Here is a 26,453-nt window from a genome sequence, read left to right as displayed (position 1 = left end):
GCCGTAAATAGAAATATTAAAAAAGGTAGGAAGATTTTTCTGTTTAGCAAAAGTGACAAAAAGCAGATTACAGAGTACCTGACGGCTCAACACAAAAGTTTTGTCTCAAGTACAGATAGTGTTGAGGATCAGTGGACAAAGTTCAAAACCATCGTCCAATATGCGTTAGATGAGTATGTGCCAAGCAAGATCGTGAGAGATGGAAAAGAGCCACCGTGGTACAACAACCGCGTTAGAAAACTGCTGCGGAAGCAAAGGCAACCTCACAGCAAACATAAACATAGCCAAAGCCTTGCAGACAAACAAAAATTACGCGAAGCGAAATGTAGTGTGAGGAGGGCTATGCGAGAGGCGTTCAATGAATTCGAAAGTAAAGTTCTATGTACTGACTTGGCAGAAAATTCTAAGAAATTTTGGTCTTATGTCAAAGCGGTATGTGGATCAAAAGAAAATGTCCAGACACTCTGTGACCAAAATGGTACTGAAACAGAGGATGACAGACTAAAGGCCGAAATACTAAATGTCTTTTTCCAAAGCTGTTTCACAGAGGAAGACTGCGCTGTAGTTCCTTCTCTAGATTGTCGCACAGATGACAAAATGGTAGACACCGAAATAGACGACAGAGGGATAGAGAAACAATAAAAATCGCTCAAAAGAGGAAAGGCCGCTGGACCTGATGGGATACCAGTTCGATTTTACACAAAGTACGCGAAGGAACTTGCCCCCCCTTCTTGCAGCGGTGTACCGTAGGTCTTAGAAGAGCGTAGCGTTCCATCGAACAGATGTGCAGAACTATTGACCTATATCTCTAACGTCGATCAGTTGTAGAATTTTGGAACACGTATTATGTTCGAGTATAGTGACTTTTCTGGAGACTAGAAATCTACTCTGTAGGAATCAGCATGGGTTTCGAAAAAGACGGTCGTGTGAAACCCAGCCCGCGCTATTCGTCCACGAGACTCAAAGGTCCATAGATCTGCAGGAGGATCTGCAGCGAATTGACGCATGGTGCAGGGAATGGCAATTGGATCTCAATGTAGACAAGTATAATGTGCTGCGAATACATAGAAAGATAGATCCCTTATCATTTACCAACAAAATAGCAGGTCAGCAACTGGAAGCAGTTAATTCGATAAATTATCTGGGAGTACGCATTAGGAGTGATTTAAAATGGAATGATCATGTAAAGTCGATCGTCGGTAAAGCAGATGCCAGGCTGAGATTCATTGGAAGAATCCTAAGGAAATGCAATCCGAAAACAAAGGAAGTTGGTTACAGTACGCTTGTTCGCCCACTGCTTGAATACTGCTCAGCAGTGTGGGATCCGTACCAGATAGGGTTGATAGAAGAGTTAGAGGAGATCCAACGGAGAGCAGCGCGCTTCTTTACATGATCATTTAGTAATCGCGAAAGCGTTACGGAGATGATAGATAAACTCCAGTGGAAGACTCTGCAGGAGAGAAGCTCTATAGCTCGGTACGGGCTTTTGTTAAAGTTTCGAGAACATGCCTTCACCGAAGAGTCAAGCAGTATATTGCTCCCTCCTACGCATATCTCGCGAAGGGATCATGAGGATAAAATCAGAGAGATTAGAGCCCACACAGAACCATACCAACAATCCTTCTTTCCACGAACAATACGAGACCTCAATAGAAGGGAGAACCGATAGAGGTACTCAGGGTACCCTCCGCCACACTCTGTCAGGTGACTTGCGGAGTATGGATGTAGATGTAGATGTAGAGTCGCAACGGATGTAATCTTGGTATTCTGTTCTCTCCACAGTGGGCATAGAAAATATTTTATCTTGGCACAGCGAAGTGCAATGCCGGCCGTGACACATACTCATACAAATAATAGCAGTAGATTGGTTGATAAATTAATAACCTTTAAAATGTTCAGTGAAAATACGGGATATTGACATTAATATTTTCCTGACTCTGATTGAAAAATTATTTCTTTTTAAAAAAAATATTCATTGGGTTCAAATAAACACGACATGGAAGAGGATGAGGTACTGATAAGGGGTTATCATAAGACCAAAATAAAGTTTCTCCTCCACAAATTCTGATATGAAACATTTTGTATTCACTTCAAAATCAGTGATCTTCTCAACTGCTCTACAATTCTCATTTACTGTTGTAATTAGAATCACTTGGATTGTTACATGACAAAAAGTCTGACATCGTTTGACAAAATAGATTCCAAAATTTAACTTCTCTGTATCAGGATTACAAAACACACAAAATATTACCAATCGGGTATACCTAATCGACCCATACATTAAATATTAAAAACACTTGCTTCCTACATTCAAATATTAGCACTGTAAAATTAGCGAAAACCATATTGCGTTGCTGCGTACTTAAAACTAAATATACAAAATTTCATTACCTTACAAATTTGTTACAGTTGCTTTACCTTTAAGTAAAAGTATAAATTCATTACTCTTCTATAATTGCCATGGGCAATGTAAACGATCCGTATATACCTACTGTGGAGAAAACAGAACACCACGATTACATCCGTTGCGACTATAGAGCTAAGGAAGATTTTATTTCATTGTTTATCTGCATAGGGAATTTTATCAGTTTATTGAACAAGGCCGTAGAACTCGATGCTCACGAGATTGGGTAAATTTCTGAAGGGTTTATTTCACTATGAAAACTGCGTATTAGTTTTCTGATTAAGTCATTTGCTCAACAAAACATCACACAGTTTATTTTCGTATGACAAACATTACGCATTGCATATTCATTGTCAAACAAAAACACAAATCTTTTATAAAGAACGCTACAAACCGATGGCATTCAAAACAACGTCCAGTCGTCTTGTAAAGGTCACATGCAATAATAATAATATAATAATAGTAAAAGAGAGTGTTCCAGGGAGACTTCAACGGTGTGTTAATGTAGAAGGGAGACAATTTGAATATAAAAAGAAGCGATATGTACTGTAATTTGTTGGTAGCTCTGTATCATGTTCAAAAAATGGTTCAAATGGCTCTGAGCACTATGGGACTTAACTGCTGAGGTCATCAGTCCCTTAGAACTTAGAACTACTTAAACATAACTAACCTAAGGACAACACACACATCCATGCCCGAGGCAGGATCGAACCTGCGTGCCTAGAACCGCTCGGCCACTCCTGCCGGCTATCATGTTCAAATTATTACAAATTAACATAAACACTTTTGCATCAAAGGAGACGACCCATCAAAAAGCGGAAATGTTGAGTTATCGGTAGGCAGACACAGAAGAAATAAACCTTGCTGGATTTCAGAGTTTTCTTTCTTTTGCGGGTGCCTGTCGACTATGCAACTCTTCTGCTTTTCGGTGAGTGGTCTCCATTAATCCAAGGTATTTATATTCTGTAAGAGCTGTCCTACAACAGAAATTAAGTTACAATGTTAGATAAGTGTATAGTAACTCTTGCACTACCTTTTATATATATACGAGGGTGTGCTGAAAAATAATGCCTCCGAATTTCTTATGTGAAAATTCTGGAAGCTTTTTAAAGGAAACAAACGTTGTAACATTCTACATCTTTATTCTTCATGTCTACATATTTATTCTCCAGGGTAATTCCCCTACAACGAACACATTTCTCCCAAAGAGGACCAGTTTCTTATACCGTCACTTTAGAGTGCTTTAATTTGTTGATGGAGTCACAACCTCGTCCCCGCTTGTACCGCTTAATCAGTATCAAAGTGAGGCTTGGAAGGCGGTTTTTAAGTTTTGGAAACAAATGACGAAGGAAGAATGGAGCGAAGTCGGGACTATATGGAGGATGCTCGATGGCAGTGTACCCAAGGAGCCAAGTTGTTGCAGATGTCGCAGCAATCATGTGTGGTCTGGCAATGTAATACTCATGGACAGGGTGCTGCATGTGTGGAAGAACTCTTGAAATTAGAAACTAGATTACACCTTACTGTTTTTCACTTGCCGACGTAGTTACGTCATACACCGCTATGCTACACGCTACAATTCGGTGCCCTCTAACGACACAGGCTTTCAAATACGTAGGCACGAAGAATGAAGACGTACGTATCTTTTAAAAAGCTTAGCGGAGCCTTTACTTTTCCTTAATCCTTCTCATCAGTTTTACAAATTTGATAAAGTATATTTTATAAACGAAAGTATGTAGAAATAATGATCAGACATGCCTAAAGTTTTGTTTGATTTTTGTTTTTGCAGGTTAGATACTGACGAAAATGGTCACTCTAGAACAGATGGCACTGTGAGATGTAATGATCGGATTTGACACACAGGTCCAGTCGAACTCTTTAGGCACTAAATATTTTTAAAAGCATCTCTATTTTGGACTCAGGTTCCGTGTTGCGTTTAGGTGACGCCCATCGAACGTTACGCTCACTAGAACCAGGAGGCGGTGAGACTGGTCCATTTCTTGCACCACGTGAAAAAAAAATTTGTATGTAGTACAGCGTTAACTAGTCTGTGAACAACGACATCATCGGCAAAACTATTATCTACAGAACCAACCTGCGCGCTTCTGCGTGGTACTGTTCTACTGGGGCAGTTCTCACGATGGCTGTGTCGCTGCGGACAGAAATTAATCTCGTCTTGCGATGTGTGAATTCTACTTTCCCTCTGTGATCCCATCCTCATAGGGATTCCGGACGCACCTATCACGCTCAGCCTTTTCCCTGCTCCTCGTGAACATACATAAATAATACACACGAAGTTCGTGAGAAAATCGTAGCACTTGAATCCTGTCTAAAATGAATGAACATGAAAAGAAAAGTCAATATAACCCTCCAAAATAAACACGACGACGCAGACAACGCAGTTGCACGTCTCACACAGCGGTACAGAAACCACAAAACGCATAGATTAATGCTGAAATAAATCTCATTGTTAGTACATTCGCTCGAACTATAACATTAATTATCCTAAGTAACTACTGCTACAACTGAGTCTCAGATAACTGGAATCAAAGCCTATTTATAATAAGAGAGACTGAAAAAAAATAGTTCGTGTATATTTCTTACGTTACTCTCACTGGCCTTTACGCCAAAAATGAATACTGTTTCACTATCGATAGGACAATACATATTCTGGGTGCAGACAGTGTCGGTAATTTAGTAGTTTTTGACTCAATGTTTTGTGACAGTGTCACATTCGAACCGACGGTTCGTAATCCTGGTTAAGGGTCCCCAAAAACGAAAGAGGTCTGTCGTTTTCTGAAATATCAGGCTTCAGCAGCAGTGAAATTTAACAAAACTATGCGACAAAGAAAACCACTTAACCGGCACAAGATCGAAACCATCTATTATTTCCGCAAAGCACAGTGCGATCTTGCAACATCTCCTCTGATGGAACGTGCAGTGTTGTAAATGGCCACTCACATATTCCAGTTACCCATTCCTGTCCTGGTATTACAGACTGGAATAATAGGTGACTCCTGACAGAAGCGTAACACGGTTGTCGCGCAAAAGAAGAAAAGGAACCAAAAAGCTGACCCTACCGAGTGCACTTTCTCACAAATGATGTAGATAAGAGCCCGCATCTCGTGGTCGTGCGGTAGCGTTCTCGCTTCCCACGCCCGGGTTCCCGGGTTCGATTCCCGTCGGGGTCAGGGATTTTCTCTGCCTCGTGATGGCTGGGTGTTGTGTGCTGTCCTTAGGTTAGTTAGGTTTAAGTAGTTCTAAGTTCTAGGGGACTGATGACCATAGATGTTAAGTCCCATAGTGCTCAGAGCCATTTGAACCATTTGATGTAGATAAGAATCAATTGAACAGACCCTCCAAAATCGTGGCATAGGGAATCTTTTAGAATTAATACGAAAACTTAGAGTGTAACGAATTTACAATTCTTTTCCTTGAATGGTAAAGATACACAAAATACTGACTAAAAATGTATAACCCTATCTGACAAAGCAGTCCTAACACACACACACACACACACACACACACACACAGGAAAGTTTTTCAACACGACGCAACAATAAGTCGCAGGAGGTTGATTGTTGCTGTGTTCTGAGACTACTTCATGTTTGCACTGTAGCCACTGTGCCAAGTCTGTGGAAGCCGTCGCTCACTAGCAGGGTTGGTTTGTTGGTTTGTAGTGCTTGCTGTGGCATTGTGGTCACAAAGTGACATTCGGACAGTTCTTCAGTACAGCTTCGCGCGTGGCTTAAACATAGACCAGTGCTTTGAAGAAACAACTCTTCTACTCGGTGATGTGTGTTCACATCGTACAACGGTATTCAGGTGTTACAGAGAATTCCAAAGAGGAAACTTCACTCTGGAGGACGCTGTTAGAACAGGAAGGCCACGGTCATCAGTTACGGAGGAAAACATTGATACTGTGAGGAAAGTGCTAGACGAAGACAGGCGAGTAGCGTATAAGCACATTGAAGATACCTTAGGGCTAGACGTACCAGCAATTCGTTTGATTCTGCATGATCATTTGCAAGTAAAGAAACTTTGTTGTCTATTGGTGCCGCATGGACTGCCGGAATAGCAGAATGACACAACGTGTGACTTGGTGCCGGGAGACGTTAAAGAAATTTTGTAAGGGACAATTTCAGCATGTGAATAATAACGTGTTAGGTGAAGAAATTCGGCTTTACTATTAAGACGTGTCGACTAAGACTCAAAACAAAGTTTGGGTCTTTGAAGATGACGACGTACCCGTAGTTGTCAGAAAATTCCCATCAACAAAGAAGAAAATGATAGCTGGTTTTTTTTTCTAATGGAGTGGAACTGTGGAGCGTGTTGTTTTGGACACACAGAAGACAGTCACAGCTAAGTGGTAAACTGAGCAGTGCCTGCCCAAATTCGTCCAATCTTTGAAGAACCTGCGACCGAAGTCAAGAACGGACGCTTGGTTCCTCCACTACGATACGCTCCAGCTCACCACGCCATAGCATGCAACGAATATTTTCGGGATACAGGACTGAAACTTCTTGGGCACCCTCCTTACAGTCCCGACCTTGCTCCTTGTGGTTTTGTACAGCTCCCGCATGTGAAAATGAAGCTGAAAGGAATGCAGGTTTCAAGCGATGAGGAGCTCCTGAGGGCTTGGGATAACTAGTTTAGGGACTTGTTTCGGAGGATGGAGAGATATATTCAATGCGGCGGAAATTACTTAAAAAATACTTGTATTGCAAAACTTTCGTAACTGGCAAGTCAGGGAAAAGGGTCAAGAAGTGCCTAATCTTCCCCACCAAAAACTACTAGTGGATAACGTCAAAAATAAATCTGACTGTTATCACACAAAACAATCTCAGACAAACTAGACGTTGTGCTTAAGTGGCCAGTCTGAATGAAGTGGAATCCTACAGAAAACCTGCAGCAAGCTAGAACTCTAGAGTTCGTAATCTCACAAGCGCCACGTTATCTCACGAGGAACTGTATTCTGGAGCTGGCAGGCAACAGCTCTTCGACTGCGTTGAAGTACTGTGCGAGATGAACCTGCAATGGCAGGCCCGGCTGCCACAGAGCAAGAAGCCTCTCGGCCGAATCCCCAAGTCAAGCCTTTTAATTCGGCGGACGCCGTCTGACCCTATTGGAACGGCGGGTGCACTCCGAATGCGGAACGTCGACCTACGCAAAACTCCTTCCAACGTGTCTCTAATACAATGGAGCCAATAGCACCGATGTCCGCTCCAGCGGCGGGAAAACGTGCTCAGTGACGCAGACGTCACAAGGCATCCGTCCATTCGAAAATTACTCTCCACCAAAACGAGCCCGAAGCCTCACAAGACAGAAATAAAGTACACTCATCTTCATAAAAAAAAGGACAGGACGCCTTGAACGACTAGAGATAGGACGTTCATATTCACAGGACATGTACATTAATATGTTCTGCAGAAATGAGCATTTCAGTCACCTTGGTTCAGCCTTGTCCGCACAGGGTCCACCATGGGTCCTGATGAATTGTTCCATCCGTGACGGCATCAACGCGAACTGTCTCTTGTGGTACAGCAATCCATGATGTATTCACCTGGTTCCAAAGTTCACCACCGTTGGTTGCCATTAGGTCACAGCACTGGACCTGTCGTTTCACCATATCCCAGACATTTCCGACTGGCGGCAGGTCTGCTGATCTGGCAGGCCAGGGCAAAAGGCTGAGCTCTTGGGACACCAAAGAGGCACGTGTTTTTGCTGCAACATGTGGTCGTGCCTTGTCCTTATGAAAAATGGTATCTGGGATGTTGTGGAGAAAGGGGATGACTATGGGAAGCAGGATGTCATTCGCGTAGGTCACATTGGTCACAGTACCCTGGGCATGCACCAACTGTGATTTGTGGTTGTAACCAATAGCATCCCACACCATAAGGCCTTGAGTTGGCGCTGTGTGTCTTGTACGAATGCAGTCACTGTGATGGGGCTCCCTCTGTCTGCGACGAAGCAAAATGCGGCCATCATTCTCAAATAAACAGAACCGGGATACGTCCGAAAACGCTATCTGATGCCATTCCTCTCCACAGTGACGTAGTTCCATTCGCCACTGCCTTCTAGCATGTTTCTGCATATTCGTCAAATGTAGGAGCAGAAGTGAATGACGCGCACGTCACTCACGCCGTAATAAATGACGACGGACTGTCGCACCTGACAGTGTACGATGTGTTACGCTGTTCCACTGTTACACTAGAGCTGAGGTGGGCGCAGATCCGTCCTGCAATGCCGTTCGGATGAAGTGTCGATCTGCTCTAGGAGTAGTATGGGTGGCGCGATCTGACTTGTTTTTTTTTTTCTTTCTTTATTGAGTTTCGATTCCCCCCGAAGGGGGCGGGCTGGCAGCAGCTTAGTACACCGCTCTTCAGCCTACAGAATTTGTTTTAAAAAGATGAAGATAATAAATAATAAAAACAGGCGATAAAATTGGTGACTTAAATGGTTAAATCGCGGAAAATCGTGGAACTTAAAACACAAAGCAAAGGGTTGATGATGCTAATAAAATACGTAAGAAGCAGACAGGTAAAAGAATAGACGTACAACTAAAAAATCACGGGGACAGTCTGGTTTCTGTTCGCAAGAGATATAAAATTTACACCCAGCAACAGCATGGTTTCTGTTCGCAACACTTTGGAAAGACGAACAACACTGAACATTCACTTGAACACTGCACTAAAAAATTTTCACAGACATGATATACCACAGCCGAGGGCAGATAGGGGGGGGGGGGGGCAGGGGGAACCTGGACAGACTACGGGAAAGGAAAGGCGGTGAAGGCGAGGAAAAAACGAAGTGGCGGTGACGATCTGACTTACCTCCTCTTGTTCTACGACCTTCCGCGAACCATTCGGCACACACGCCTTGCACTGGCGAAACAGTTCGTCCCGCACTATCAGGAATTTCCCGGATAGATGCAATCACATTCTCTCATGCCAATAATGCGCCCTTATTCAAACTCACCGACTTAACGGTACAGTATGCGCACACCTCAGCGAGGCATCCTGCACATCTGCTCAAGTCACTCTGAGCCATTACCTTCCGTTTATAGCGTCAACGGGAGGCGAAGGGGCATTTTACAGATAGATGGTGTTACACAGCCCTATCGATGTTGACCTTGAACCCGTGGGTCGACATGGTTCAAATGCTAATCGTTTCTGCGGAACAGGCTAATGTACATGTCATGTGAATATGAACATCCTATCTCTAGTCATTTAGGATGTTCTGTCTTTTCTGAACATGAGTGCAGGAAGTTGCAGGCCAGGCATATGCGTGGGCCGGTCAACATCTAAAGCTTCTAGCACCATCGTTCCCACAGCTACAAGCGCTGCTACTTTGCAAGTGGGTTCCAGGTAATGTCACGCTACCGCATTGTCACTTTGAAATCAGTCGACCTTCACGGAACCAGCTAGGCCGTAGCTTGGCGAATCCGCACCTCGGCGATTGTCCACAGTCGCCCTAGAGTTCAGAATTCTTTGAAAGCGAAGCCATCTGCTCCTCTTCCGGGTTTTACAACAGGAGCGCAGCCCGCAAACACGTACAGTGTGAGGGATCATCCGCTGCCTACCACTGCGACCGAAAGCCACTTCTACCCTCAGCATGAAGCTTCCACTACTAAATCCATCAAATATTTCCAAATAATGTTAACCCTGTGATACTACTATGGACTCAAATGACTATATGACTATTATGACAGATCGTCAATTATTGATACCGAGGTACACAACCCAAAAATAAATCTGAGTGAAAGGAGGACAGTTAAAGAAAACTGACTCCTTCCACAGAAGCACTCCACCATCACGCCCGATTATCAGACAGTGGTACGCGAGGATCAAGGAAGCTGGAAGGGTGATGAACAAGACGAGTTCTGGGGGTCTTTGCACGAGTTATGCAGATCTGGAACTGGTGGAACAGGTATTCATCCGGGGCCCAAGAAAATCAATCCATCAAGTGTCTTGTCAGTTGCAGCTACGACCAACCACGGTTACAGGTTGCTACACTTTTATGCCTGCAGGATGCAGCTGTTGCACGCGCTTCACCTTGAGGAGAGGCCAAAATGCAAAGCGTCTGCAACTTAGGTTGTGAGTCTCATCTGCAAAAAGTAATGTTCATGGACAAAGTTTGCTTTCACGTGTCTGAGAAGGTAAATCGACACAGTGTGAGGAAGTGGATCTCTTCACCATAAAAACTGTGCGTAACAGTCCACAGATAAATGTGTGATGTGGTCTGTTTCATGACCGTGTGGTGATACCATTTTTCTGATAAAGATCCGTCAATAAACTCGACTGTTTATCTGGACATGTTGGAAAAGTTGGCATTTCCAGAGGTGTAAGAACTGAAATCTGATATGCTGCAGTAGGATGATGTCGACCCTTAATGGGCCTCGATAATTAGGAAGGTTTTTGACGACACATTTCCAGGTCTCTGGATAGACAAAAGAGGACCCACTTCTTGGTCTCCAAGGTCTCCCGATGCAACCTGATTATTTTTTTTGTTTTGGTCTTTGTGAAGGATGCTGTCTACGAGATCCTTGTACAGGACTTGCAGAATCTGTGAGCTCACATCAGAGCAGCAATTGCACGCGTCAATGAGGACAAGCTAGAGGAAGTGTAATATCGCTTGGATAGCCTACGTGTCATAGAGGGAGCACACAGTGAAGTCACTTAAAGAGCTACTAAAACTTTAGGCATGTGCGAATGTCGTACCGCGAACAGCACTTTTCTACCTATCCTAGTTTCTGAAATATACATGATCAATTTTGTAAAGACCACTTTGGAAGATCCTAAGTGTGCAGGGAGGATAAGAATTCCACCCAGAGTCTTTCAGAGGTTTTTCAGGGATACTTACTGTCTTTAGTATGAAGGACCCACAGTCTCCAATATCTCGTTACAGAGTAATAATGTAATTATGATTTGTCCGGTTAATTACCGCAGTCACTCTTGTTTCTTTGGAAAAACCTTCACAACGGTGAAGAGGCCTGTAATATGCAATAACCAAAACGTGCAAGAACAAAACAGATTAATGCAAGAACTCTGACGCAAAAGTACTGTGATGTCCCTACCGTTATCGGAAACACCTCAGCAGGGAGTCAAAGTGCTAGACTTCCATTGCACCCGATAAAACCACACGCGAGGTTCACAATGGCCAACTGTTCATCAGTAAACCTATCCAAAGAGCTGTCAGTCACTGTTAACGCACAATCAACACTGTCGGCGACCAAAGCTCTAGGTAGAATCGAACTGTATTGAATGCAAACCTTAGCGCGAGGAGGTAAGGAGGACATTACCATTTTCAACAGCAGGTATCGTAAAAAGTGAAGTCGTATGGCATGATCGGTGGGAGACCCCGAGGGACAGGTTCAGACCCCTAATTGGAAATATTTTTCTTTCCCTTTGCGCACGCTGGCAACTTTGATTTACGGAGTGTGAGATTCATGTTGGTGTTGTTGTGGTCTTCAGTCCTGAAACTGGTTTGATGCAGCTCTCCATGCTACTCTATCCTGTGCAAGCTTCTTCATCTCCCAGTACCTACTGCAGCCTACATCATTCTGAATCTGCTTAGTGTATTCATCTCTTGGTCTCCCTCTACGATTTTTACCCTCCACACTGCCCTCCAATGCTAAATTTTGGATCCCTTGATGCCTCAAAACATGTCCTACCAACCGATCCCTTCTTCTAGTCAAGTTGTGCCACAAACTTCTCTTCTCCCCAATCCAATTCAATACCTCCTCATTAGTTACGTGATCTACCCATCTAATCTTCAGCATTCTTCTGTAGCACCACATTTCGAAAGCTTCTATTCTCTTCTTGTCCAAACTAGTTATCGTCCATGTTTCACTTCCATACATGGCTACACTCCATACAAATACTTTCAGAAACGACTTCCTGACACTTAAATCTATACTCGACGTTAACAAATTTCTCTTCTTCAGAAACGATTTCCTTGCCATTGCCAGTCTACATTTTATATCCTCTCTACTTCGACCATCATCAGTTATTTTGCTCCCCAAATAGCAAAACTCCTTTACTACTTTAAGTGTCTCATTTCCTAATCTAATTCCCTCAGCATCACTCCGACTTAATTAGACTACATTTCATTATCCTAGTTTTGCTTTTGTTGATGTTCATTTTATACCCTCCTTTCAAGACACTGTCCATTCCGTTCAACTGCTCTTCCAAGTCCTTTGCTGTCTCTGACAGAACTACAATGTCATTGGCGAACCTCAAAGTTTTTATTTCTTCTCCATGCATTTTAATTCCTACTCCGAACTTTTCTTTTGTTTCCTTTATTGCTTGCTCAATATACAGATTGAATAACATCGGGGATAGGCTACAACCCTGTCTCACTCCCTTCCCAACCACTGCTTCCCCTTCATACCCCTCGACTCTTACAACTGCCATCTGGTTTCTGTAAAAGTTGTAAATAGCCTTTCGCTCCCTGTATTTTACCCCTACCACCTTCAGAATTTGAAAGAGAGTAGTCCAATCAACATTGTCAAAAGCTTTCTCGAAGTCTACAAAAGCTAGAAACGTAGGTTTGCCTTTCCTTAATCTTTCTTTTAAGATCAACATTTCTACGGATTCCAAACTGATCTTCCCCGAGGTCGGCTTCTATCAGTTTTTCCGTTCGTCTGTAAAGAATTCGCGTTAGTATTTTGCAGCTATGACTTATTAAACTGATAGTTCGGTAATTGTCACATCTGTCAACACCTGCTTTCTTTGGGATTGGAATTATTATATTCTTCTTGAAGTATGAGGGTATTTCGCCTGTCTCATACATTTTGCTCACCAGATGGTAGAGTTTTGTCAGAACTGGCTCTCCCAAGGCTGTCAGTAGTTCTAATGGAATGTTGTCTACTCCCGGGGCCTTGTTTCGACTCAGGTCTTTCAGTGCTCTGTCAAACTCTTCACGCAGTATCATACCTCCCATTTCATCTCCATCTACATCCACTTCCATTTCCATAATATTGTCCTCAAGTACATCGCCCTTGTATAGACCCTCTATATACTCCTTCCCCCTTTCTGCTTTCCCTTCTTTGCTTAGAACTGGGTTTCCATCTGAGCTCTTGATATTCATAAAAGTCGTTCTCTTTTCTCCAAAGGTCTCTTTAATTTTCCTGTACGCAGTATCTATCTTCCCCCTAGTGAGATAAGCCTCTACATCCTTACATTTGTCCTCTAGCCATCCCCGCTTAGCCATTTTGCACTTCCTGTCGATCTCATTTTTGAGACGTTTGTATTCCTTTTTGCCTGCTTCATTTACTGCATTTTTATATTTTCTCCTTTCATCAATTAAATTCAATATTTCTTCTGTTACCCAAGGGTTTCTGCCAGCCCTCGTTTTTTTACCTATTTGATCCTCTGCTGCCTTCACTATTTTATCCCTCAAAGTTAACCATTCTTCTTCTACTGTATTCCTTTCCCCCAATCCTGTCAGTTGTTCCCTTATGCTCTCCCTGAAACTCTGTACAACCTCTGGTTCTTTCAGTTTATCCAGGTCCCATCTCCTTAAATTCCAACCTTTTTGCAGTTTCTTCAGTTTTAATCTACAGTTCATAACCAATAGATTATGGTCAGATCTACATCTGCCCCTGGAAATGTCTTACAATTTAAAACCTGGTTCCTAAATCTCTGTCTTACCATTATATAATCTATCTGAAACCTTTTAGTATCTCCAGGGTTCTTCCATGCATACAACCTTCTTTCATGATTCTTAAACCAAGTGCTGGCTATGATTAAGTTATGCTCTGCGCAAAATTCTACCAGACGGCTTCCTCTTTCATTTCTTAGCCCCAGTCCATATTCACCTACTATGTTTCCTTCTCTCCCTTTTCCTACGCTTGAATTCCAATCACCCATGACTATTATATTTTCGTCTCCCTTCACTATTTGAATAATTTCTTTTATCTCCTCATACATTTCATCAATTTTTCGTCATCTGCAGAGCTAGTTGGCATATAAACTTGTACTACTGTAGTAGGCGTGGGCTTCGTGTCTATCTTAGCCACAATAATGTATTCACTATGCTGTTTGTAGTAGCTTACCCGTACTCCTATTTTTTATTCATTATTAAACCTACTCCTGCATTACTCCTATTTGATTTTGTATTTATAACCCTGTATTCACCTGACCAAAAGTCTTGTTCCTCCTGCCACCGAACTTCACTAATTCCCACTATATCTAACTTTAACGTATCCATTTCCCTTTTTAAATTTTCTAACCTACCTGCCCGATTAAGGGATCTGAAATTCCACGCTCCGATCCGTAGAACGCCAGTTTTCTTTCTCCTGGTAACAACGTCCTCCTGAGTAGTCCCCGCCCGGAGATCCGAATGGGGGACTATTTTACGTCCAGAATATTTTATCCAAGAGGACGCCATCATCATTTAATCATACAGTAAAGCTGCATGCCCTCGGGAAAAATTACGGCTGTAGTATCCCCTTGCTTTCAGCCGTTCGCAGTACCAGAACATCAAGGCTATTTTGGTTAGTGTTACAAGGCCAGATCAGTCAATCATCCAGACTGTTGTCCCTGCAACTACTGAAAAGGCTGCTGCCCCTCTTCAGGAACCACACGTTTGTCTGGCCTCTCAACAGATACCCCTCCGTTGTGGTTGCACCTACGGTAGGGCTATCTGTATCGATGAGGCACGCAAGCCTCCCCACCAACGCCAAGGTCCGTGGTTCATGGGGAGGGGAAGTCCGTGAGATTCATATATTAAGTGTATCTGGTAGTGTGGATCACTGTGATGAGTGTATGTGTTGTGTGATTTTATGTTTGCGTTGTTAGACAACGAGAGAAGGGAGAGGGTGAGATCCGATACTGACAGATAGCCTAGCCCTCTCGAAGAGCACCAAGTATACCGCCGAGTCGTCCCCAATCGACGAGGACATTGGCGTGAAAGTTTGGTGATAGGAACTTCAAGCCACCACCCGAGGAATTGACAGCGCCTGACGTACCCGGGCGGTTACTAAGTATCGGCCACGCCCTGAGTTGCTTAACTTGGCTGATTCGACGGGAGCTGTTGTATTCAACGACGCGAGTCAGTTAACAGCAAGTACCGTTAGCTAAAGTAAACAAGGCACACATGGCAAACTTGTCGACATTTGAACTGTTGGTCACTATTTTCATCGCAATACAGATGAAAACCTAACTGGGGCAAAAAATCAAATGAAATGCATTAACTCTCTAACGAGTTGGCGGAAACCGTGGGTCTCTTATACCGAAATACTCGAAAGGCATCCCTGAACAGCCTCTGAAAGTTCGTCGGCAGAGTTCTGGTTCACCCTGTATGTATTACGGAAACATCATTCTAGATCTACATCACATGCCTCAAACCACTTAACGGTGTGCGACGGACGATACTACTGGTCCCCTTAACTGATCCTCTTTTGTTCCACTTGTGAACTAGGCGTGGGAAGAATGATTGTCGGAAAGCCGCTGTGTTAGCTCTAATTTTTCGAATTCTCTCATCGTAGTCATTTGAGAGGAATTACTATGTTGTTCGACACTTCTCGGAAAATGCTCACTCGAGATTTCAGTAGTAAACCTCTCTTAAAAAGTCTGCCACTGGAATATTTATTTTGTAAATAAGAAACGCCTTCTCTGGCTGCACTGTACTTTATACTCCCAGACACGTTTCTCCTTTCTTCACTTTAAGGAATCATCAGAATCATCAGTGGGATCTATAATGATACAGTTAAAATACACTTTTGTTTTGATGTATAGTATTCGTAGATTATAAAACAGTTCACTTCTCGCTTTTTATGTAAATAAGTGATTGCGAATACATAGAAAGAAGGATCCTTTATTGTATGATTATATGATAGTTGAACAAACACTGGTAGCAGTTACTTCTGTAAAATATCTGGGAGTATGCGTACGGAACGATTTGAAGTGGAATGATCATATAAAATTAATTGTTGGTACGGCGGGTACCAGGTTGAGATTCATTGGGAGAGTCCTTAGAAAATGTAGTCCACCAACAAAGGAGTTGGCTTACAAAATACTCGTTCGACCTATACTTGAGTATTGCTCATCAGTGTGGGATCCGTACCAGATCGGGTTGACGGAGGAGATAGAGAAGATCCAAAGAAGAGCGGCGCGTTTCGTCACAGGGTTAGCTGGTAATCGTGATAGCGTTACGGAGATGTTTAGCAAACTCAAGTGGCAGACTCTGCAAGAGAGGCGCTCTGCATCGCGGTGTAGCTTGATGTCCAGGTTTCGAGAGGGTGCGTTTCTGGATGAGGTATCGAAAATATTGCTTCCCCCTACTTATACCTCCCGAGGAGATCACGAATGTAAAATTGGAGAGATTCGAGCGCGCACGGCGGCTTTCAGACAGTCGTTCTTCCCGCGAACCATACGCGACGGGAACAGGAAAGGGAGGTAATGACAGTTGTACGTAAAGTGCCCTCCGCCGCACACCGTTGGGTGCCTTGCGGAGTATTAATGTAGATGTAGATGTAGACTTACGGCTCTTCATGTTTTTAGTTGGCATCGGTGCTTCCTCTCGTCTGATCACATGGAAGTCGCACTACCGCTCTATTTACGAAACATAAGAATGTTTTGTGTTTTGAATATTTTTCTTCCCACTTTTCATTTTGTTTGCCATCTTTGTTGCGATGCCGAATCAGTTTTCCGTCACTAATATTACATGGCACTAACGTAGACATAACTACTTTGAGCTCACTGTATATCTCATCCTTTTTGGTTGTTTACATCAACGTACATGTTACCAACCGAACGAAGTATACGCTGAAAACTAAGGTCCATTCATTTCTGTTATGTTTATATCTGTATGTGTGTGTGTGTGTGTGTGTGTGTGTGTGTGTGACAGAGAGAGAGAGAGAGAGAGAGAGAGATTATACAGAATACATGCATGAACCTTTTTTTTTAGTTTTGGTTTAAATGTTTTGCGGAGAGGTTCATGAGCAGGTGAGTGGAAAGGGGGTTGGGTGGCATTATTATTATTATTATTATTATTATTATGATAATAGTCAAGTGATGTAGTGTTACTCTATTATTTTATCTATTTGTGTAAACAATGAGATGTCTGGTACATGTACTTGATCATTCAATAAGGTTTTCTTTTCTGCTTTGGTTTCTGTGTGTGGTAATCTTCTGGCAGGGTTAGCAGGTGTTGTTTTATAGTTGATTCTAATTATTTTCATGTCTTCTTCTTGACTAGTTGGTTTGTGATTGTATTCTCTTAGGTTTTCTGCAAATGTGGAGTGGTTTGTCCCATACTTCCGTGCTCTCATGTGTTCTTTTTACCTGACATCAAATGTTCGTCCTGTTTGTCCTTTGTATCTGCCATATCAATTGTTACAAACCTGCTCTACTGTATATATCCCTGTTTTTTGTCAGTCTTTGGGTGTATTTTTGGATAGAATTGTCTGTTGTGTATGCTATGTTTATTCCTCGTCTTTTGAAAATGTAGGGGATTTTATGTGTGTGTTTGTGTTTGTATAGCACTGTGTGCCGTCATATGTTTTCTCTTACGTTTTCCTGATTATTTTGTGTAGTTGTTATGGTACTGAGTGATTGTGATTGTGTTTGGTTCTGTTGTGATATTGTCAATGGTTTTATGATTTTTGCTTTTATTTTATTTTTAATTTTGTTGCTCACCTTTGAGCTTTGTGACTGTGTTACAATGCCCATTGTTTTGGGCTGTCTGCATATTATGTCAAGCACGTTTTGATAGTTTTCTTTGTTGAGTGGGCCTATGCTTTTCCTACTATTTTTGTGGAAATGATCTGTTCAATGTGGTTGATAAAAATACTTGCTAAGGGTCCTGACACTGGGGACCCCATTGGTAATACTCCTTGTAAATAAAATTAATTATTGAATTGGAAGTAAGTTTGTTCTGTTATGAGAATTATTAATGTGAGTATGTTCTTAATTTGTTAATCAGGGATTTGACTATTTGTTGTCAGGTTCTTATCTACGATTTCTGTTGTTTCTGGTAATGGTATGTTGGAATACATGTTTTCTACATCAAATGAGAGAACTGTTGCTGTGTATGGGATTTTTCGTCTTTTATTTGTTGTGTTAGCTGTGTAGTGTTTTAATGGTTCTGTCTTTATGTACTTTGAAATTTTCAGATAGTAATTTTAACATGTATCCTATAAGCTTGTAAGTGGGTGGTTTCCTGAAATCCAGTATTGGTCTCACAGGAAGATTCGGTTTGTGGTCCTTAGTTGGCTTCATATGACAGGTTCAGCGGGATTAATCTGTGTCAGCTTTCTTTTATCAGTGTTATCCAGTGTGAAGTCTGAATTTTTCGGAGTGTTTCTTACTTTCGTCTGGAATCTGCTTGTTGGGTCCGATTTTAATTACGTAATGTTATTTTGTGAGATGAATACTTGTGTTTATTCAATGTATTGTTCTTTGTCTATAAGTACTACTGTGTTCCCTTGCCTACTACTGAAATGATGACTTTTGATTTTGAAATTTCTTTCTCAGTTTTTTGATTGTTATAGCTTCTGCGTATGCGTTGTTTTTGAGTTGTTTTGTTTTCACGTTGTTTGCTATAATATGGATTTCTCTTGCTAGTTCCCTTGTTAATACAATGATGACACTGCTGTTTTCTATCTTATCTTCCCTTGTCAACGCAGTTTCTGTTTCTATGGTTATATTTGCTATGTAATCTTCATCTATTTCTAAACTTACATTGTATTTTAATCCTTTCTCCAACAGTTGCCTTTCTTTACTGTTTATTTGTGTGTCTGTAAGGTTTACTAATCTTGGGTAGAATCTCTGTATGAGTTTTTGTTGATTGTGTTGAACCATTTTGCTGTGATTGAAGTTTTTTGAGTTGGCTAATCTTTCTTCTATGAACTCTTTCCATTCTTTGTACAGCAGTTTTTCTGTGACTTTCGACCTTGTTGACCAGATGGGAGAAAACTGCCATATTAACGGCGTTTGAAAGTTTCAAATGTGTCTTATGTAACTTGGAATTTATCTCTTGTTTTTTAGAGAACTGGGAACAACTCCTTGCGCCTCCAGACTTTGTTGAGCATCTTTTGAGCGACCCCACGCCGACTAAATGAATCATAGACGAAATTCGCAGCTCTTCGTTGGATCTTATCTATCCCTTCCAGCAGTTCTACCTTGCAAGGAACTCAGACAAATGAACAGCACTCAAAAATCGGTCGAACAAGTGCCTAGTAAGGTGTTTCCTACGCGGATGAGTTACATTTCCTTGAGATTTTTCCTCTAAATCTCAGTCTGGCGCCTTCTTCTCCTATAGTTTCATTTGAGGTAGCTGTGGCTATTTACCCCTAGTTATTTTACGATGTCCGCCCCCGATAGCTGAGTGGTCAGCGCGACAGAATGTCAATCCTAAGGGCTCGGGTTCGATTCCCGGCTGGGTCAGAGATTTTCTCCGCTCAGGGACTGGGTGTTGTGTTGTCTTAATCATCATCATTTCATCAACATCCACGCGCAAGTCGCCGAAGTGGCGTCAAATTGAAAGACTTGCACCCAGCGAACGGCCTACCCGAAGGGAGGCCCTAGTCGCACGACATTTCTTTGTTTGATTTTACGATGGGTACTGTTTCCAGAATTTGCCATCAATGGTACAGTTGTAGATAAGTGGATTTCTTTTCCTATGTATGCGCAACATGTTACATTTATTTACGCTCTGGATCAACTGCTAACACCTGAACCATACATTAATCCTCTGCAGGTTATTCTGAAAACTGATAATGTCTTCTGGCATAAACCACTTTCTTATATACAACCGCATCATCTTCGAACAGTCTTAAGGAGCTTCCAACGCCTTCTATTCGGTCATTTATATACATTGTAAACAGTAACGGTCTTATCACATCATATCTTATATAAGCAGATTTATCGCTGTTCGAGTCAAAAGCGAATTTAGCTTTTTGTTGGTCTATGGCGGTGGCATTTGTATTTTCATACGTCATGTGTTTGGTTTTGGATGAGTCATTCAGTTACATGCTACAAAATATTCTCTCGTCCCTTGCCGCATCTAGTCGCAGCGAGTCCGCAACGATTCGGAAGACGTGTACTCTTCTTCTAACACCTGGCGAAATTTCGGTGTCCAGAAGTCCATCTCAGTGTACAGGATGGTTGGAAACAGTCTGCAAAGCTTGTAAGGGTGTTGTAGGGTAGATTGTGCTGAGATATAATTGTTAAGAAAAATTAGATACGTTATGCAGTGTCGGAGTTCATTAGAATTGAAGTTTGCCAGTTAGGCAGTTGCGCGCACATATTCCAGCTGCCCTCCAAATAGAATTAGTGTCATTGTTGTCGTAGCGTACAGGATAGTGCACGAGACTGCCCAGCCATTTGCTCAGGTTCGATCCTCACTATCGACCTATGTCCAAATTTTTTGTAGCTCTCTTTTTCGTTTTTAGGAAGCAAAAAGAAGAACGCAACAGGCAGTCAGCTTGAATATGAGCGCGCAACGGCCTGATTCGCCAACTTCAATGCTAATTAACTCGGAAACTTCTTTTCTTAGCAATTATTTCTGTGCGCAACCTGCCCTCCATCATCTTACAAGCCTTCCAGACTGATTCTGACCACTCCGTATACAGTCCTCGGCGCCGATTGACATTTGCAATCTGCGAAAGGCTGCTTCACAGCTGTTTTCAAAACGTCCGCACGGTACGTGTTTACGTGGCCGGCTGCTCCCGCCAGCGGTTCCTCAATGCCCATCAAAATGTAACACGCTGATGCTGTCTTATTCCTTCCATGCTGGTTGCCAAGATCACCTGACGAGTCTCAAGATTTCTGTCACAAGCATTTAGATTGCCTTCTAGGTAATACTCCGGCAAACTGCTATTGTACACCGGTCTTGCAATGATTTTAAATGTCAACCGTCCGCAGCTCGTGGTCGTGCGGTAGCGTTCTCGCATCCCACGCCCGGGTTCCCGGGTTCGATTCCCGGAGGGGTCAGGGATTTTCTCTGCCTCGTGATGACTGGGTGTTGTGTGATGTCCTTAGGTCAGTTAGGTTTAAGCAGTTCTAAGTTCTAGGGGACTGATGACCATAGATGTTAAGTCCCATAGTGCTCACAAGGGAACCTCCCCATCGCACCCCCCTCAGATTTAGTTATAAGTTGGCACAGTGGATAGGCCTTGATAAACTGAACACAGATCAATTGAGAAAACAGGAAGAAGTTGTGTGGAACTGTGAAAAAATAAGCAAAATATACAAACTGAGTAGTCCATGGGTCACATAGGCAACATCATGCACAGTGTGAGCTCAGGAGCGCCGTGGTCCTGTGGTAGCGTGAGCAGCTGCTGGACGAGAGGTCCTTGGTTCAAGTCTTCCCTGGTGTTAAAATTTTACTTTATTTATTTTTGCATAGTTATTACCTGTCCGTTCGTTCATTGACGTCTCTGTTCACTGTAATAAGTTTAGTGTCTGTGTTTTGCGACCGCATCGCAAAACCGTGCGATTAGTAGGCGAAAGGACGTGCCTCTCCAATGGGAACCGAAAACATTTGATCGCAAGGTCATAGGTCAACCTATTCCTCCACAGGAAAACACATCTGATATATTCTATACGACACTGGTGACGGCATGTGCACCACATGACAGGAATATGTTGTCGACCCACCTAACTTGTACACTTGGCGATTCTTCTACCTTGCCCGATTTAGGTTTTCCTGTGGATGTGATGATCACTCCCAAAAAAGTGATGAAAACATAAGAGTTTGTCACATAAACTGAAAATAAAAAATAAAAATTTTCACTCATTGGAAGATTTTAACCAAGGACCTTTCGTTCCGCAGCTGCCCACGTTACCACGAGACCATGGCGCTCCTGCGATTCTACTGTCCTTGATGTTGTATATGTTACCATGAACTACTCAGTTTGTATATTTTGCTTATTTTTTCACAGTTCCACACAACTTCTTCCTGTTTTCTCAATTGATCTGTGTTCAGTTTTTCAAGGCCTATCCACTGTGCCAACTTATAACTAAATCTGAGGGGGGTGCGATGGGGAGGTTCCTCTGTCAGAACCATTTGAAATGTCAACCAGCAACGATGACCATATGAGAGATGGGTTGTTAGACACCAGTATTTCTTCAGAAGGCGACTGACTGTATGTCTTCCTAAACGTCGTAAACTCACTGCGAACAGACGCGACAAGAATCTCGAGAAAATTTCAACACACGGACGCAACGAGGAAAAGAAAATCTTCATTTGCGTAAAAATAATGTGTCAAAGGAGTAGTTGAAAACTACTTCATAGTGACCCACGAAAACCAGTGGTAGAGCTGTTAGGAACAATTGCACGAACACGCTGCCGAGGGAATTCATATGCTGCATGTAGTAAGTTTTCAAAAGCCCTATAAGTGATTTTTTTTAGGGACACATTGTTTAAAATGCTCAGAAAAATAGGTGTACACTACAGGAAAAGAGGAGTATTACATGGTATGTATAGGAACCAAGAAGTAACAAAAGGAATGTAACACCAGGAGTGAAACGAATCTGTGATGTGTGAAAGGACACGAGTCATAAAACTAAAAGTTTGAAAAACGAGAAAAATGTAATAAATCTTTCCGGCCCTTAGTGACCCAAACTTTACATTTATTAATTTATTTGTTCGTTATTTGTCTATGTATGTAGGATGGTTTAATGGGAAGTATTGTATATGAAAAATGCAGTCTAATTACAAAAAAAATTAATGTTTTTGAGAAATTTCTTGACTTACATTTTCATATAAATAAACAAATATTTTAGAAAAAAGCATCGAGTAAAGGCAGATACACATTAACAATGGTTTATTTTTAATTTCTCTTAGAGTAAACAAATGGCATAAGGTGTACACAATCTTATTTAACGAATTACAGATATCTATAAAACATATTACCCAGAATAATTGTTTGTGGGCCACTAGAAGAGAGATTTATAAAAATATTAATGTTCGTCTGCCATGTATTTCATGGTTTTAGATCAGTCTTTAATTTTATTATGATTTACAGGTAATTTTTCGTCTTTATATTATCGTTCAACTGGCATTACACTCTAGTCATTCATATGGAACTTGTACCTTAGTACAAAGATGTGCTTCCTTGGACACTATGTGTTGTGAAGCAGGAACTATGCCTTTTGCGGGTTAGTTGTACTCAACCTGCATGAAACTGTCAATCTAAGAGGCACATTCGCCTGTACATCTTTGACCACTATGGTTTGAAATCCTCTGATGCAATCATTTGAACATTAAATTTACCATGCTCGCAGCAGAGCAGACGATTTCACAACCTTCAAACGGTCCCCTCTCCCTCTCTCTCTCTCTCTCTCTCTCTCTCTCTTTCTCTCTGAGTATTCGCTTCACAAGAACAAAGTCACGATTACACGATATAAATGAGTGGCTGTGGATTGGAAAATGATAAGCAGCTTTGTCAAATTTTCCACTGTGTCAGCGATAATAAGAACCTTTACATGCAATGGCCATTGTTTCGCTCACCAAACCAATCATTAAAAAGATGAAGTTCTCTGATTTTTGGGGAAGCATTCTCATTCAGATATCTGAAGAGGAACAAGTATGTTTCATTTGGGCATTTCTTCCTTTCGTCTCCATGGTAAAAAAGGAATCAGCAGTTCCAGTGCTGAGATGATGTACTTCAAACAGAAAGCTGCCTGTAATAACACATCTCTTGAACGGGAATACATGGCAGGAGAATCTCTGCACGTTTATGTCTCTGTTTTTACATAGCTGTTCAATCTATCTTACACTACTGTAAAATATTTCAGCTTTTATTTCGTATACAGCTAATTCAGCAGCTGCCACATATATTGCTGTAGGATTGCTATAGGATTCTTTACTTTATTGGGTAACAAATTGTTGTTCGCCAGTTCGTAAGTCAAAGCAAACTTTTAACATCTTATAACAGAATGAGTACTTCAATGTGATTTTGGAAATTTTTGCTTGAAAAGATTATACATCGTTTTATTATCCAGAACTGAATAAAGATCTTTAATGAAGATATTTAATTTCCTCCGACGCATATCGATTGGTCTTGCGGGAAAGAAATATATGTTCACTTTCATTTGTACCACAACTTCTTTTTGGACTGTCCTGCTTTCTTGTTGACCCTGTCTGTCTTTTGGCGATTTCCCCATCAATAGTAAAGCCTGCAGTCTCCTTATCCTCCTTTCAGTTACAGCCTACATCTGAACAAACGTATATTTGCACATATCCAGCCTGTGGCCTCCATTCATTACATGGTACTTGAAAAATTAACTCTTTCGTTTATTTATGAAGGGCACAAGTCGGTAGACTTACGATCTTAAGTAAATAAATGATAAACGATCAGGCTTGTTTGTACCACTCTAAGCATCAGACATAGGTTCTTTCATTACAAAACGATGTGTCTACGGTCAAAGAAACGGTTTGCAATAACAAATCATTTCCTCCAGAAGCTGACATAGGTTCTTTCACAAATACTCTATTCAAATAGTCGGACTAAAAACAGCGTAAGGTTTGCTAGTGTCATTGCTGTCTTCTATAAAAGTGAGGTAGAAGAATTATAAAATCTGTTAAATTGTATGAATAGTCTACCATGCACAGAACATGGCTAGGAAGCTCACCAAAGGACTGTTTTTCCGTCAGACGCCGATTTCGGTTGTGCAGAACCTTGTGGACCCCATGGTACGCATCCAATGAGCCACACCTCTAATGGCTCTGGATTATGAGCGCCCTCTGCTGCCGCAATATAGGATTACTGGTGACACTTGGAGCCTCTTCGCTAGATGGTACTACGCAGCCACTGTGTAATCATGGCTATGACACCATCATCTGTAGTTAGTTCAGAGAGCCTCATCCCTGTTGACGTTTAGAGCTGAACTACTTTTTGCTGTATTATTTGTAATCATTCTTCGTGTCTTCGTATACTTGGAGATATAAAAGTTAAGCAAACCTTCCGTTTGTTGCGTTAACTTTTTCACTAATCATTGGTTCTCCCGTACAGCTCTACGATGATGAAAGCTCACACATCACTCTGTAGCGCACCTCTTCTTACCGTTGCTTACGAACTCTCACACAACACAATGCAGGAGGTGTCAGCTACTTTCTTTAACGTTTTGTGGCCACAGTGGAGAGATGACGTTATGATAGTTAATAATGTGGCAGAGCTGGAACGATATTAAAGTTCTAGGAGAATCTGTACAGTTTTTGAGAAATTTATTACATTTTTGAAAAAGAAAAAAAAAACATAACTGTACCATGAGCTGTACAACTTTATGTTTGTTCTCTAGTAATTTCGATTGTTCCAGCCATCTTCACAAGAGAAAAACAAGGTACATCAATGAATGAAATACACAATTTCGTTAAATATGACCTAAAAATGCAAACGAACGATACACATCAAATGTGGAGTTGTCACAAAGTATGAACTATTGTCATTGTGCAAAGGAACAGTGTATTTATAGGGACTACGTTAAGACAAGCTATTATGACAATTATGTGTGTTCTACATCTGGTTGGGTCATATCTGACGACAATGTATGTTTGGTTCATTGATGTACACTGTTTGTTCTCTGGTGAGATGGTTGTCATAGTCGAAACCGTTAGGGAACAGATGTACAAATGTACAGCTGATGGTACAAATGTGCTTTTTTCGAACTTTTTAACAGCTGTAGACAGTCACCTACGACAATCTGTTGGAATTTTGGGGTGATTTTTTACGGTTTGGCAGCAAGCTGATATAGTATGGGGCAAGTTGATACATTTTTGGGGACAAGTTGATGTTCGTGGAGAGCTAGCTGATACACCAGTACACTTGAATGGCACAATGATACATTTGGAGGGCGAGTTGATACTAGTGGAGGGCAAGCTGATACACTCAGGCGACAAGTTGATAGTTGTGGGTGCAAGATAATACACTTCTTTTTGGCAAGTTGATACACACTTTTGGGAACAAGGAGATACACCTGGGGCCAAGGCGATATATTCTGAGGACAAGTTGATGTACTTCAGGGGCAGGCTAATTTACACTTTGGGGCCAAGCTGATAACTAGGGGGCAAGTTGATACACCTGGGGGGGGGGGGGGGG

The sequence above is a fragment of the Schistocerca americana genome, chromosome 5 (assembly GCF_021461395.2).
Source record: "Schistocerca americana isolate TAMUIC-IGC-003095 chromosome 5, iqSchAmer2.1, whole genome shotgun sequence".
Classification (NCBI taxonomy): domain Eukaryota; kingdom Metazoa; phylum Arthropoda; class Insecta; order Orthoptera; family Acrididae; genus Schistocerca; species Schistocerca americana.
This window is presented reverse-complemented; position numbering follows the sequence as displayed.